This window comes from Oryctolagus cuniculus, chromosome 12 (assembly GCF_964237555.1).
Source record: "Oryctolagus cuniculus chromosome 12, mOryCun1.1, whole genome shotgun sequence".
Lineage (NCBI taxonomy): Eukaryota > Metazoa > Chordata > Mammalia > Lagomorpha > Leporidae > Oryctolagus > Oryctolagus cuniculus.
In genome coordinates, this window is record NC_091443.1 from 52,650,539 (window position 1) to 52,667,433 (window position 16,895).

At 41.1% G+C, this 16,895-nt stretch overlaps 1 long non-coding RNA gene and 1 gene segment (V, D, J or C); one reads left to right on the plus strand and one right to left on the minus strand.

The window, feature by feature from the left end:
- The window catches only part of LOC103351170 (T cell receptor alpha chain constant-like), a gene marked incomplete in the record, with an annotated part of 594,496 nt that overhangs the window by 245,988 nt on the left and 331,613 nt on the right, over nt 1-16,895 (minus strand).
- Nucleotides 1-16,895, plus strand: part of LOC103351159 (uncharacterized) — a 70,128-nt gene that overhangs the window by 36,810 nt on the left and 16,423 nt on the right. Inside the window, exon 3 of the long non-coding RNA XR_007910488.2 lies at nt 8,353-8,419. This is a non-coding gene — a long non-coding RNA (uncharacterized lncRNA). The remainder of the gene's footprint in view (nt 1-8,352; nt 8,420-16,895) is intronic.

The following is a 16,895-nucleotide window of genomic DNA, read 5'->3' on the forward strand; positions in this document are numbered from 1 at the left end:
CAGTATGAAAGCCCCACATTTCCAAGACCAAGGTTTACTACTATTTCAGGGTGACTAGAAACTAAATAATTGGTTCATTGAATCAACAAGAATTTTTTAAAAGATTTATTTATTTATTTGAAAGAGTTACAGAGAGGTAGAGTCAGAGAGAGAGAGAGGTCTTCCACTCACTGCCTCACTCCCCAAATGGCTGCATCAATGGCCAGAGCTGGGCTGATTTGAAGCCTGGAGCCAGGAATCTCCTCTGGGTCTCCCACCCAGGTGCAGGGACCCAAGGACTTGGGCCAACCTCACTGCCTTCCCAGGCCATAGCAGAGAGCTGGATCAGAAGTGGAGCATCCAAAACCTAAACCTGAGCCCGCATGGGATGCTGGTACTGCAGGCAGCAGCTTTATCTGCCACACCACAGCACCAGCCCCCAACAAGAATGTTTTGAGTTCCCACTAGTGCAGATTGTGTGTTGTATGCTGGATGTGCTATGCAGCTTAGACCTGGCTAGGTAGAGGGCCATGTAAGGGGATGCCCACCAGAGAAGGTATTCCAGAAAAAGTGAAATCCAAGCTAAGACCTGTTAGGTGATTGTGAGCAAATTGAGTGTGTGAGGTTGGTGGTTTCAAGGAGTGGCAGGATGCTGGGTAGGGAGAAAAGGCACCAGACATTTGTGGCCCTTGGACTTAGTTGTGTTATTAAGCTGCCCAAGCCCAAGCACAAGCACTGCCAGCCACCTGGAGTGTCTTCTCCTTTCTGACGGGGATATTCTTGTAGGAGGCCTTGAAGTCTGGCCTAGTTGTTTCTTCACATGTTGACTTAGGCTGCTGTCTGTTTCTAGAAATGGCTCTCACACTCCAATCCTTCATTTAACATTCTGTATGCTGGTGCTGAAGCTATGTCTACTCTGACTTAATTCTTTACCTATATAAACTCCCCCCTCTGAGGCCAATTAAAGATTCTCTCATGAAGACTTTCCAAAGGATAACTACAGACAGTAGACATGCCTTCACTGCCTTGATGTACTACTTACTGGAATCACAAATGGTGCCCTTATTTCATTTAGTAAGTCTCTTGATTGAAAACTACTTTCTTGTTGGCTTACTTATCTCTTTTCACCTCCTATTTATTTTATTTCACCAATAAAAATGTGAGCTCTGTATGACCAGCAACCTTATTTTGTAATCCCATTTTTCTATTTTGTTATAAAGGGATGGATAATCACTTAAGAGTGTTTAGAAAATAATTCTTCAATATGGAATTATTTGGAGCTGACAAAGAGAAAAATCAGCCAGTATGCATATCTTTCACAACTCTTTCTCTCCCCACTTGTACTCAGATAGTAATCTCATTTCTTATTTCGCTAAAAAATACAAGTAATCAGAGCACATCTTCCTGTTCAGGCTTTGCTAATCCTGAGGCATCTTTACCCATATTGTCTGCCTTCCCTGTGGAATGGATGCACTGACCTTTCCTATCTTAAAGTCAATGCTCCATTTATGTCCTGGACTCCATCACTTTGCCAACTCAAGGACTTCATAAAGTCAGACTTCTCCTCTGTATTGCCAGCTTCTATCTGTCTGCTCTCCTCTCACATACCTGATAAAATGTGTCTTGTTTGGCAGTTTGTGATTCAGTGTCATAGGAGAGGTAAGGAAAGGTAGGCTTTGGGTGGGACAGGCATTTCATGTGTGTCTTCTTGTATTTTCTTAGTGATTCCTTTTTTTCTGTCCTCTCACAATACTTTTCTTAAATTGTTTTCATTTCATTTGAAAGGTGGATAGATAAAGATACATAGAGATGAAAAGAAAGAAAGAATTTACTTCAGGGAGATTTCTAAGATGGTAGATTAGGGAACGACATACTGTGCTAGGCTAGGGTTAAACAGTTTAAAAAACGTGTAGGAAGTGCACTCTCAGGGGAGAATTGGCGAGAAAACCGCACTGGAAATCCTACAAGAGGAAGAGGGATGCTGTGGATCTGTGGAGGGTGTGGAAGCGCAGCACGGACACGAACACAAGCACAGCGGCAGCAGCTGAGTGCCGCAGTGGGCAGCAGCTTGGAGAGGGAGGTGAGACGGGACTGCAGGAACCTGTGGTGATGTAGCTGGAAGGAGAACATGATGTGAATCTGGCTGGAACACTGGGGACTAGTGGTTGCTGGTGGTTGCCCACGGACCTGGTGGAAGTAGAGGGGGCATGTTTATCTCACTCTAGCTTCACCAAGACAGTGCCTGCTGCCCAGCTGAGAAAGGGCGGGAAGCATCTTGTGTCTGGGCGGGAGCTGTGGAAGACTATGTGAGTGCATGGTAATGGCTAAGACAGGATGCTGTCTTCTCTATAGTACTGGTGGCAGTGGCAGGGAGAGGGCAGCATTTGGTCAGTGGATCTTGTGTATGTGTGCAATCCAGAGATTCTAGTGGAGGGAACAATCCACAGTCCCCAGTGACTTTGAGCCTGGATGGGAGGTGTCTGGGCAACCACATAGGACGGTGAAGCACCCACAGCCTCCCAGGATCAAGACGCTTAAGTGGAGCTGTCTCAGGGAACATCCATCTCTCTGTTGACTGGACATCCGGCAAGGGTGAGAGAAACTTGATCACCCAGTGACTGTGGGAGCCTTGTGTGCTGAGACTGTGGGGACTCAGTGGTTACGTGAGAATGTGCAGAGTGTAGCATGGTCTCTGGGCAGTCACTAGGGGAAGCTCCACACACCGTGAGTTCCTTGGTTGCCTGGAGCAGGTCATTGCAATGGGAACTGTGTTCTCAGTGAAGACTGTGTAGATCATTTGTGCAGTTCCTACAGTGGTGTGGAACACACTGGGGACTAACACCTGGGCATTAGATCTGCTACGCTCAACTTGTGTGTTACCCTGGATACTTGACCCACGCTGTAGCACTTACCAGAGCTCCCTGGCCACACCCACCACACACCTCTTGGTATTCATTGAAAGTGCAGACATTCCACTTAGCTACATAAGCATAATTCAAAGATAAAAGCCATCAGAGGAAGAAAACAACAAATAATTCCACAAATGCCTTAAAATAAATGCAGAAACACAAGAAACAAGAATAAGGAAGACACAAGGACAATCCCGAAAGAACACAACAATATTTCAATATCAAAATGTGAAGAAGAGATTCAGGAAATGCCAGAAATAGAATTCAAAAATTAATCATAGGATTACTCAGAAGCAATCAGAAGCCAACCCATGAACTAAAGAAAACCATACATGACATGAATGAAAAATGTTCCCATGAAATTGAGATTTTAAAAAGAAATCAAAATGAAATATTAGAAGTGAAGAATTCAATAGATTAATTATAAAAATGTGGAAAGCCTTAACAGCAGACTTAAAGAGGCAGAAAAAAGAATATCTGAACTAGAAGACAAATATTTGGAAATCCTACAATCAGACCAAAAAAAAAAAAAAAAAGAAAGAAAGAAAAAGAAAAAAATAGAAAACTTAAAAACAGTATTGGAGTATGGGGTATTATCAAACAACCCAACATACAAATCTTAGGAGTTCCTGAAGTTGCAGAAAGATAGAATGGACTAGAAGCCTGTTTAATGAAATAATAATAATGGACATCTTCCCCATTTTGGAGAAAGAAAGGACTGTCCAAGTACAGCAGGCACATAGAAGTAACAGACATAGTCAGGAAAGACCTTCACCATGACACATTGTAGTCAAACTTTTGACATTAAAACATAAAGAAAAGACTCTAAAATGTGCATGAGATTTCAAAATAACAGATTACTTTCAGAAGATGTCCAGTTAGATTCACAGCTGACTTCTCATCAAAAACCCAACAGTCTGGAAGGGAATGCTGAGATTTAGTCCAAGTATTTTTTTTAAAGATTTATTTGTTTATTTGAAAGAGTTACACACAGATAAGGAGAGGCAGCAAGAGAGAGAGAGAGAGAGAAGAAGGGAAAGAGAGAGAGGAAAATAGGGGGAGAGAGAGAGAGAGAGGGAGAGAGAGAGGTCTTCCATCCACTGGTTCACTCCCCAATGGGCTGCAATGGCCAGAGCTGTGCCGATCTGCAGCCAGGAGCCAGGATCTTTTTCAGGTCTCCCACGCGGGTGCAGGGGCCCAGAGGACTTTTCTACTGCTTTCCTAGGCCATAGCAGAGAGCTGGATCAGAAGTGGAGCAGCTGGGACTCGAACCGGTGCCCATATGGGTTGCCAGCACTGCAGGTGGTGGCTTTTACCTGCTACGCCACATCACCAGCCCCCACCCAAGTCTTAAAAGAAAAAAAACTGTGAACCAAGAATACTGTACATTGCAAAGTTCTTATTTATGAATGAAGATGAAATAAAGACCTTCCATAACAAACAGAAATGGAAAGAATTTGTCACCACTCGTCCGACAGCCTTACAAAAGAAGGTTAAGGATGTGCTACAGAGAAACACAGAATGATGCCCATCAATAGGTAAGAATGTGAAGACAGAAAATTCCCCAGTAAAATACAAAAGGAATCCAAAGTAAACAATAGGAATATTTATGGGAAAATGGCAGAGCCAAGTAGTTATTTATCAAGTCACCTTGAATGTAAAGGGCCTCAATTCTCCAGTTAGAAGATACAGACTGGCTGAATGCATTAAAAAATAACACCCATCTATTTGCTGCTTACAAGAAACACATCTCACCAACAAAGATACATGAAGACTAAAAGTGAAAGGATGGAAAAAAGATAGTCCATGCTAACAGAAACCAAAAAAGAGCTGGTATATCCATCCTAATATCAGACAAAAATAGATTTTAACACAAAAACTGTTAAAAGAGATAAATAAGGGCACTATGTAATGATTTAAGGGATCAATTCAACAGGAAGACATGAGTATAGTAAATGTTTATGCACTCAATTACAGGGTGCATGGCTATTTAAAAGAAATGTTAATGGATCTGAAGAGAGACATAGACTCCAATCCAATAGTAACGGGAGATGTCAACAACCTACTTTCAGCAATGGACAGGTCAACTAGACAGAAAATCAACAAAGAAACAACAGAGCTAATATACACTATGAACCAAATGGACCTAACATATCTACAGAACTTTTTACCCCACAGTTATATAATATACATTTTTCTTATCAATGCATGGAACTTTCTCTAGCATAGATCATTTGTGAGGCCATAAAGCTAGTTTCAGCAAATTTAAAAAAATGCACCTTCTCTGACCACAATGAAATGAAGCTGAAATCAGCAACTCAAGATTCTCAAGATCATATGCAAACACATGAAGACTGAACAACATGTAAAAGTGGCAGGATAAGCCGGCACCGCAGCTCACTAGGCTAATCCTCTGCCTTGCAGCGCCAGCGCACCGGGTTTAGTCCCGGTCGGGGCGCTGGATTCTGTCCCGGTTGCCCCTCTTCCAGGCCAGCTCTCTACGGTGTCCAGGGAGTGCAGTGGAGGATGGCCCAAGTCCTTGGGCCCTGCACCCCATGGGAGACCAGGACAAGCACCTGGCTCCTGCCATCGGATCAGCGCGGTGCGCTGGCCGCAGCTCGATGGCCGCAGCGCGCTGGCTGCGGCGGCCATTGGAGGGTGAACCAACAGCAAAGGAAGACCTTTCTCTCTGTCTCTCTCTCTCTCACTGTCCACTCTGCCTGTCAAAAAAAAAGTGGCATGATATAAAATCAATATGGAAAAATCAGTATACTTTGTATACACAGACAATACCTTGGCTAAATAAAGGGCTTATAAGATCAGTCCCATTCATAATAGATCCAAAAAGAATTAAATACTTAAATATAACCAAGGATGTTGTCAAAGATCTCTATGTTGAGGATTACAAAACATTAAAGAAAAAAATAGAAGAAGACATTAAAAATGGAAGAATCTTCCATGTTCATGAATTGGAAGAATCATCATCAAAATGTCCATACTACTAAAAAGAATTTATAGATTCAGTGTGATACCAATCAAAATAACAAGGACATTTTTCCCAGGTATAGAAAAAATGGTGCTGAAATTCATATGGAAACTTAAGAGACCATGAATAGCTAAAGCAATCTTGTACAACAAAAAGAAAGCCAGAAGTAACGCAATATGAGATTTCAAGGCATACTACAGGGAAGTTATAATCAAAATGACCTAGTACTGACAGAAAGCAGACTTGTAGACCAATTGAACAGAATAGAACTCCAGAATTCAATCCATGCATCAACAACAAACTTATCTTTGACAAAGCAGCTAAAATGAATCAGTCAATTCTTGGAGCAAGGACAGTATCTTTAACTAGTGGGGATGGGGGAACCAGATCTCCACATACAGAAGTATAAAACTAGACCCTTACCTTTTTTTTTTTTTTTTTTTTGACAGACAGAGTGGACAGTGAGAGAGAGAGACAGAGAGAAAGGTCTTCCTTTGCCGTTGGTTCACCCTCCAGTGGCCGCCGCGGCCGGCGCGCTGCGGCCGGCGCACCGCGCTGATCCGATGGCAGGAGCCAGGAGCCAGGTGCTTTTCCTGGTCTCCCATGGGGTGCAGGGCCCAAGCACCTGGGCCATCCTCCACTGCACTCCCTGGCCACAGCAGAGGGCTGGCCTGGAAGAGGGGCAACCGGGACAGAATCCGGCACCCCGACCGGGACTAGAACCCGGTGTGCCGGCGCCGCTAGGCGGAGGATTAGCCTAGTGAGCCGCGGCGCCGGCTTAGACCCTTACCTTATACCTTACACAAAAATCCACTCAAAATGGATCAAAATCCTAAATCTATGATCTGATAACATCAATTAGAAAACATTGGGAAAACTCTGAAAGACATTGGTATAGGCAAAGACTTCTTGGAAAAGATCCCAGAAGCACAAGCAATCAAAGCCGAAATTGACAAATGGGATTCCATTAAGCTGAGAAGCTTCTGCACTGAAAGAGAAACACTAAGCAAAGTGAAGAAGCAACCAACAGAATGGAAGAAAATATTTGCAAAGTACACAACTGACAAAGGGTTAACATCCAGAATCTATAAAGAGCTCAAGAAATTCAACAACAACAAAACAAACAATCCAGTTAAGAAATGGGCAAAGAACTTGAACAGGCATTTTTCATGAGAAGAAATTCAAATGGCCAACAGACACTTGTGAAAATATCAAGATCACCAGCCATCAGGGAAATTCAAATTAAAATCAGGGTGCAATTTCACCTCACCCCATTTAGAATGGTTCTCATATAAAAATCAACAAATGGCAAATACTGGCAAGGATGTGGGGAAAAAGGTACCCTAATCAACTCTTGGTGGGAATAAAAACTGGTATAGTCATTATGGAAGATAGTATGGAGATACCTCAGAAATCTGAATATAGATCTACCATATGATCCAATCATCCCACTCTCTGAAATTTACCCAAACCAAAAGAAATCAGTATGTTAAAGAGTTATCTGTACCCTCATGTTCATTGTAGCACAGTTCACAATAGATAAGATATGGAATCAACCCAGATGTCCATCGATTGTTGACTGGATAAAGAAATTATATATACATTGTAGAATACTACTCGGCTGTGGATGGCACCATGGTTCACTTGGCTAATCCTCCACCTGCAGCACCGGCACCCTGGGTTCTAGTCCCAGTTGGGGTGCCAGATTCTGTCCCGGTTGCTCCTCTTCCAGTCCAGCTCTCTGCTGTGGCCCAGGAAGGCAGTGGAAGATGGCCCAAGTGCTTGAGCCCTGCACCCGTATGGGAGACCAGGAGAGTGCCTGGTTCCTGGCTTCGGATTGGTGCAGCATGCTGGCTGTAGCAGCCATTTGGGGGGTGAACCAATGGAAAGGAAGACCTTTCCCTCTCTCTCTCTCTCTCTCTCTCTCTAACTCTGCCTGTCCAAAAAAAAAAATACTACTCAGCTGTAAAAACAACAACAAAAAAATGAAATCCTTTCTTTTGCAACAAGATGAACACAACTGTAAACCATTATACTTTGTGAAATAGCCAGTCCCAAAAAGACAGGTATCATGTTTTCCCTGATCTGAGGTAACTAATAGTTTACCTTAAATGTAATGTATTGGAGTGAAATTGACATTTTGGGATTTGACGAGTGTTTACAGCCCTTGTTTCTTCCATTGAGGAACAGTGTTTTTTTTTTTTTTTCTCTCTTTATATTATTTGTTGAACTCTTTTACTTATTGTGGGATTAACTATATGATCATTAAGTAAACCGAAAATAGACCTTTGTAAAAATTAAGAGTGGGAAATGGAAAGGGAGGAGAAGGAAGGGTTGGAGCATGGGCGTGGCAGAGGGTAGGGGGGAAGTGTCACTATGTTCCTAAATCTGTATATATGAAATGATAAATTAAATAAGACTTAAAAAGAAAGAATGAAAGATAAAGACAGATATTCTATCTGCTGGTTCACTCTCCAGATATCAACAAAAGCCAGGGCTGGGCCAAGCTGAAGCTGGGAGCCAGGAACTCAATCCCATTCTTCAGGTGGGTGGCAAGGACCCATTTACATGAGTCAATCACCACTGCCTTCTAGGGTGCACATTAGCTGGAATCTGACATTGGAAATGGAGCCAGGACTTGAACCCAGGAACTTGCATGTAGAATGCAGGTGTCCTAAGTAGTGTCTTTTTTTTAACTTTTATTTAATGAATATAAATTTCCAAAGTACGACTTATGGATTACAATGGCTTCCCCCCCATACCGTCCCTCCCACCCACAACCCTCCCCTTTCCCACTCCCTCTCCCCTTCCATTCACATCAAGATTCATTTTCGATTATCTTAATATACAGAAGATCAGCTTAGTATACATTAAGTATGGATTTCAACAGTTTGCTCCCACACAGAAACATAAAGTGAAAAATAATAGATGATTTTTTTTAAATGATGATGAAATCAGAGCAGACCTATTGTCATGTTTAATCCCAGTGAGAGTCAAGTTGGGAATTGATAATTTCTTTTTTTTTTTTTTTACAGAGGATCAGTTTAGTATGCATTAAGTAAGGATTTCAACAGTTTGCACCCCCATAGAAACACAAAGTGGAATATATTGTTTGAGTACTCGTTATAGCATTAAATCTCAATGTACAGCACATTAAGGATAGAGATCCTACATGAGGAGTAAGTGCACAGTGACTCCTGTTGTTGACTTTACCAATTGACACTCCTGTCTATGGCATCAGTAATCTCCCTATGCTCCAGTCATGAGTTTCCAAGGCTATGGAAGCTCTCTGAGTTCTCCGACTCTTATCTTGTTTAGACAAGGTCATAGTCAAAGTGGAGGTTCTCTCCTCCCTTCAGAGAAAGGTACCTCCTTCTTTGATGACCTGTTCTTTCCACTGGGATCTCACTCACAGAGATCTTTTGCCAGAGTGTCTTGGCTTTCCATGCCTGAAATACTCTCATGAGCTTTTCAGCCAGATCCGAATGCCTTTAGGGCTGATTCTGAGGCCAGAGTGCTATTTAGGACATCTGCCATTCTATGAGTCTGCTGAGTATCTCACTTCCCATGTTGGATCACTCTCCCCTTTATTTACTCCATCGGTTAGCGTTAGCAGGTACTAGACTTGTCTATGTGCTCCCTTTGACTCCTAGTCCCTCCACCATGACCAACTGTGAACTGAAATTGATCACCTGGAACAGTGAGATGGCATTGGTACATGCCACCTCGATGGGATTGAATTGGAATCCCCTGGTATGCTTCCAACTCCACCACTTGGGGCAAGACAGCCTGAGCATGTCCCAAATTATACATCTCTTCCCTCTCCCATTCCCACTCCCATGTTCAACAGGGATCACATTTCAGTTAATTTTCAACACTTAAGAATAACTGTGCATCAATTACAGAACTAAACCAGTCATATTAAGTAATTTTTTTTTTTTTTACAGGCAGAGTGGACAGTGAGAGAGAGACAGAGAGAAAGGTCTTCCTTTGCCGTTGGTTCACCCTCCAATGGCCACCGCGGCCGGCACACTGCGGCTGGCGCACCGCGCTGATCCAAAGGCAGGAGCCAGGTGCTTCTCCTGGTCTCCCATGGGGTGCAGAGCCCAAGGACTTAGGCCATCCTCCACTGCACTCCCTGGCCACAGCAGAGAGCTGGCCTGGAAGAGGGACAACCGGGACAGAATCCGGCGCCCCGACCGGGACTAGAACCTGGTGTGCCGGCGCCACTAGTTGGAGGATTAGCCTATTGAGCCACAGCGCTGGCCCCTAAGTAGTGTCTTAACTGCTTTCCAAAACACATGCCCCTCTCTCAGTATTTTTTAAAATAAATATTGTATTTATTTATTTGGGAAATAGAGTTACAGACTGATAGAGGGAGAGACAGCAAAAAGGTCTTCCATCCACTGGTTCATTCTCCAAATGGCCACAACAGCTGGAGTTAGGCTGATCCAAAGCCAGGAGACCAGAGCTTTTTCTGGGTCTTCCACCTGGGTGCAGTGGACCAAGCACTTCGGCCGTATTCTACTGCTTTCTCCCAGGCCATAGCAGAAAGCTGGATCAGAAGAGGAGCAGCTGGGACACAAACCAGCACCCGTATGGGATGCCAGCATTGCAGGTGCAAGCTTAGCCTAGTACACCACAGTGCTGCCTACCCTTCCCCCAGTATTCTTCAAAAATATTTACAGTATTGGTTATATTCTGGTTTTGAAGGAATACATATTCGTTACATAGGGTGGGAAAACAGAAAATATTAAGAAAATAAGAACCACTGTTTACAACAAATGTGCAGAGATAAGTTTGTTACAACTTAGTGTATTAGCTTAATTTATGTACATTTACAAAATTGTAACAACATGGTAAATTCAATTTTATTTATTACATTTCCCCCTTAACAACAAGACTATTTCCAGACCCCTCTTTTGGTTTTTATGGCTTCATTTGTATAGAAATCACCATGATTTATTTAACGATTCTACAACTGGCAGATACTTATGTTTTCTCCAATTTTTGAGATAAAAAGAAGTCTACAATAAAATACATCAGCTTAATTAATTATTATTTCCCATGCATTAAATTCATGGGAATAGAGTTAATGGGAGAAGTGCATAACCCCTTCCTTCCTCTCTGTCTCTTTGTCTTCCTCTGTCTCAAGTGGTAGCATTGCTCAGATTCCAGAGTCCTTGTTCTTATCATCACTGGAACTTTGTGTCTTTAGTCAGAAACTTATGGATGCTCTTGGGCACGCCTTAGCTCTTTACTTAGGCAATGACCATCTTTACCTTTTCTTTAAAATCTGTGTCTTCAAATTACAGAAGTGACTCGTTTTGGCAGTGACCAAATACAGAGATGGTAAAGGAAAAACTCAGTCTCTGTTGCTATCCCATCCTCCTCCTCCTCTGCCAATCCCACACTGCCAAGGTAACCAGTGGTGCAAACCCATTCATATCTCCCTATAGGCTTTTATATGCAGAGGTTTTATTTTGTTTTGCTCTTGTGGAAAATTGAATTTTACTATAAGCAATATTTTTCAAATTTCCTGTTCCAATATATCATAAACATTCTTCCAGGCCATTGCACAGAGATCTAATATATTCTTTCTAATGACTGCATAGCACTCACGATATTGCAGATTAGTTGCTATGCTGGGTCAGCAGCTTAGGTGGGGCTTGACTGGATGCTTCTTCTTGGCTTGGTTAGAGCCTCATCTATCTGAATTGACCTTATCTCAGTTGCAGGTCAACTTTACTGATTATGGCAGAGCTTTCTCACTCATCCAGGGCCTCAGCAGGGATGGGTTGACTTGGTTCTGGTTTACGTGATTTCTGGTACTCCAGGAGTCTGGCCTGGGTTTATTCAGTCAGCAAAGTGGAAACTCCAAAAGAGCAGGAATATGTGGGCTCAGATATATCTATATCTGCCACATTCTATTGGTCAGGGGAAAATAGATTTCACTTCTTCATAGAAGAACTTCAAAATCATGTTGCAGAGGGCATGGATATAGGGAGGCACATACAATTGTTACCATCTTTTGCAATCAGCCACATAAAGATGTTCTATTATTTAGCCTATCAGTTTACTACAAATGGGTATTCACATTGTTTGTATTAACTTTCTTAAGGATTTAGGTATATATTACTGCATTAGCACCCAAAAAAGTTACACTACTTTACATCTTCATAAGCGCTGTGTGAGTGTGTATTTTAGCACACTTTCATTGTCTTGGGCAGTCTCTTTCCCCCCACAACACTTGTCAGTTTGTTATACAAAAATGGTGTGTCTTTACTCCTTGCTTATACATTTTGTTAATTATTTGTGATGAGAATTTATTTTCAAATCCTTATTAGCCACTTTTATTTTTTCTTTTGCAAATTGACTCTTATGACACTGTTCATGTTTCTATTGGGGTGTTAAAATTTCTTATTTATTTATAAATGCTCTTTATTTTTTAGAACATAACCAGTTAAGAAGTTAGATTACGCTAGGTCATTTGGCCAGTGATGTCCATTATTAGGATAGCCTGAAGCAGAGCCTTTCCTAACACCCTGATTCCTAGAATAAAACTGCACTCAGTTCATGCTGACAGCAGATTCTGCCAGAACTCTGCCATATCCATTCCTTTCCATGAGGAATTTTCTTGCCCTTCCTGGATAGCATTATGATCAATTTTCTTACTTCTTAAAAGGAGAAGCATACACTTAAATGGGAGAGGTTTAGATTAAGATACAGAACCAAGGTACTTAATCTCTTCATGACATTTTAGGGGCATAGACTAAATTCAATTACTTTATCAAACATTTTCTATAAGCAAATCACAGTGTTAATTGCTGCTGGTGGTGGAAATGTAAACCAGATAAACTTCCTGGCATGGAAAATTTAGTCTAATACAGCTCATGTGTTGCTAAGTTTCATAAGAACTCTAAGAAACCACAGGAGCTCCAAGCATTATCTCTGGATGGAGTAAATATCAGTAATGGAAGTGATTATAGCTAATATGTATTGAGTGATTTCCCTGTGTTAGGCACTGTGATCAATTTGTTTTATACATATTTGTCCTCCTAGGTTAAATACATAAATGTAGATATATTGTAATTAGTTGAGAATTTTTATTTCACAGTTTTACTGTATTCACAGTCTTTTTTTTTTAAATGTCACAGTCTTTTTTTTTTAACTAGTGGGTTTTGAAAATATGTTAATATTGTAGTAGTCATAGTCCTTTTTTCAATTAGTAGATTTTTCAAATCCATTACTATCTGAGAAATTTGGGCTTCACAAAAGAGGTCCCCATGGACAAAAATATTAGAACTCATCCTCTGAAAGATGGGACTTGGGAAGGAAACATCCCTTACTGAGGATCAATTCAAGCTGAGAGGGAGAGAGGGAGAGAGGGGAGAGAGAAGGAATATGAATGAATATGAGAGAGAGAGTGGGAGAGAGAGAAGGGGGTCTCCGGATGAATCCACATTTTGAATACCAGTCTTAATCTCAGTTCTGGCCTGTAACCTGAACCTATCTCATGGTCTTCATTTTTTGAGTCGATTTTGAGTTCTCAGACTTGATGAAAGGAGTAGTGAATCTTTTTTATTTTTTTGAAAAATTTATTTATTTATTTGAAAGGCAGAGTTAGAGAGAGAGAGAGAGAGAGAGAGAGAGAGATTCTATCAGCTGGTTCACTCCCAAATGGCTGCAATGGCCAAAGATGGGCTGATCCAAAACCAGGAGCCAGAAACTTCTTGCAGGTCTCCCAAGAGTGCAGGGGCCCAAGTACTTGGGCCATCTTCTGCTGCTTTCCCAGGCACATTACTTGGGAGCTAGATCAAAAGTGGAGCAGTTGGGTCTCAAACTGGTGCTGTATGAGATGCTGATGCTAGAGTGGCACCTTTACCTGTTATTCCACAGCTCTGTCCCTGGATCCATGAATCTTCATCAAGTCTTCTTTGGAGACTGATTGCTGTTGATCTGTTGCTCATTCAGTTTGTTGTGGACTCTTGTGGGCCCATAGAAAAGGGTTTAGTGACAGCTGGGTAGGAAATAAGAACCTGGCTGAAAGAGAGTGTGATGAGGAAGGAACACATGTAGGCATCTGCTAATCATCCATTCACAGTGAGAAAACATAAAAGGCCTGGTCATCAGCACTATCGTCCGATTTGAATTTCCCTGCTTCCCTCTTTGTGCACCTACAAGCCTTGGACTTAAAACCCAAGGAAACCAACCAATGAGTCCAGGATCCAGGAGCTCCCAGTCCCTTAGTCCTCAGCCATGTCCTGTACACCTCATTCCTGGTGGAGTCAGAGGGTTTAGGAGAAGAGCACAGTGCTCCACACAGGTAAAGATGTGAGGGGAACACGTTGGCCATTACTCATGATCACTATCACACTCTCAGGGTATTGTAGGAGTTGCTTGTTGGGAACATGATAAATAGGAAAGACTTTTGAAGTGTCTTTGATGTAATCATTGAAAACAGAAAAAGTCATTTTCCCCTTTATGCGTTTTCAAGTGCTTGTAAAGTTGAGAAGACACTGAATAAATCTGAAAGTAAGTTGAACACTTGACAGACAGAAGATATTGTTGTCATTTAAAATAAAGATATTGCATTGTGTTTTAAAGTAACTCTGTTAGAGAAGTCTTATTTTTTAAAATTCATTTTTACAATGAAGACTGCCTGGAGCCATGTTCCTGATTTTAGTAGAATCTGCACATTCCTTTTATATTGATTGAATAAATTAGACCTAAATCAGCAATGCTACATTAAGCTGTTTGCTAATTGGTGAGTCATAGGTTGGTGAGTCAGAACAGCCTCCAATGGTAAACACAGTTTTAAACTACAATGAATAATTTTTTTAACAAACATCTAATGAATGAGATTTCTATAAGAAACATCCCTAATTATCAGTCTTCGGAATCATTAAAATAATGTTTTAATTTTTTGCTCTGTTGAGTTAACAGAGGCAAACAGCAAACTTTATCATCAGAACATAGAGTATGGAGTTAGCTTACATTTTATGTTAACAGCATATGACTGTGAGGTTACTTCAGAAAGTTTGTGGAAAATGTAATTCAATGATTTTTGTGCCCCAAATCTTTAAATCCATGCATAATTTTTTCATAATATGCATCTCTGTGAACCTTTTGACGTACTCTCATATTCATTAATTGCTTCTTTTATATACTCACATGCAAATAATAGCATTAACTTAACAGTATCTATGTACCAGGCATTGTTGTATGTGCATATAAATGTTACCTCACATTGTCCTCTCTAGCAACCCAATGGACTAGCTATTTAGTAATTTGGTTTTAAAATGTATTTGAAAGGCAGAATGAGGAGAGAGCAAAATGCCTGAAACAGCTGGAGCTGGGTCAGGGTTGAACCTGGGAGCTGGGAATTCAATCCAGGGTTCCCAATAGGTGGCAGGGATTCAACTACTATATCCTCCCAGTATGTGCATTGGCAGGAATCTAGAATGAGAAGCAGAGCCAAGACTCCAGTCCAGGCACTCCAATATGGATACAGGCATCCAAAGTGTCTTTTAAACCTATGCCAAACACCTGCTCCTTGATTTTTTTAAAAGATCAGAATATGGAGAAGTTGAGTTATTTGTTCAAGTTTACAGAGCTAAAATGTGAAGAATTTGAATTTAGACAGTCTGGCCCAAGAGACTGCTTTTTACCTGTGTCCTATACTGTTATTTACTTTTACATAATTGTTAATCCTGGGCTCAATTAAAACTTAAAATTAAAAATTAAAACTTCCTAAAACTTCTCTCAAGTTTCTTTTAAAAAGAAATTATAGTATTTAGTTTTAACTTTTAATCAGAGATGAACTAAAGAAATTTTGGGCTCATAAAAACTCATTTCCATGAAGAACTGTTAGGAAAAGGCACACATCTGTTCACTAAGCCATTATTTCAAAACTTCTAGAATATATGCAGACTAGATCTTTTCAACACTTCACCGAGACATAACTCAATGTGATGAGATCAACAAACAACTTGCATTTTAGGGAGGCCACAATGGAGACTTCAAAAAGAGACTCACTCTTACCATTGAGCCATTCTGACTTGTGCATGCTGACAATTGGTGATTGATGGTCCCCTGTGTGCGTGGGCCGATTCAACCCGAGTCAGCACAGATGGGGACACTCAGTGTGGAGAATGGGGTGTCCATTGTCTTCTGAAGCACTCCAGTTTGGGGTTAGATTTATGTTTTTTTTTTTTTTTTAATTGGCAGCGGTGACTCCTGTGAGGTTTCTAAGACAGTGGATAAAGAGTGTTTGTTAGGTTTTGAAAGTCAGTTGTTCAGAAATTCCAAAACATATGCTGGTCAATGGGTTTGCTGTCAAAACAGAAATGATTGATAGAATGGAGGGCATTTCTTCTTAGTGCAGCATGCAGTCTAACTCCTTTGAGTGCCCTTAAGGGAGACCAATTTGCAAAGCTGGTATTTACTATTTCATCTGACTTAGTTGTGGCATTTACATAGTAATGTTTTCAGTTTAACTTGGGAACGTTATTTTAAATCCCATACATGCTGCATATAAAAGTGTCCAAATGAATTATCTTATGTGTTTACTGTTACTCAGTGTTTGTTTATGTGCCTATTTGAAACTGCTGTTTGCCCATGGCTGCCTTTGTAGTAATATACTGTCAACAGGGCCCCTAACAGGGAATGTGATATTTCTCTCATGCCTCTAGTAACAAACTCCCATATTTGAGGGTCATACCATATTCTGTATTTAGTCAGATGATTTCTTTTACCAAGCATCCAGGTTAGTGCTTCTCAGTTGTGGTATTGTGGTCTCCTGGTCCTTGAAAGAGCACATAACCCTGGGTAGGCCTGAGGGGTTATGTCAGACATGAAAAACCATTTGCCATTTGTGTAGGAGCAGAAGGATTGAAGGCAGCTGATCTGGTGAATAGAGATGCAGTGGGTAAACATTTTGTAGTTTGCTCAGACATGCAAACCAGGGCAGCTACATTTTCTAAGAAAAGTTAATTTCTAACTCCAGGGACCATTTTTAC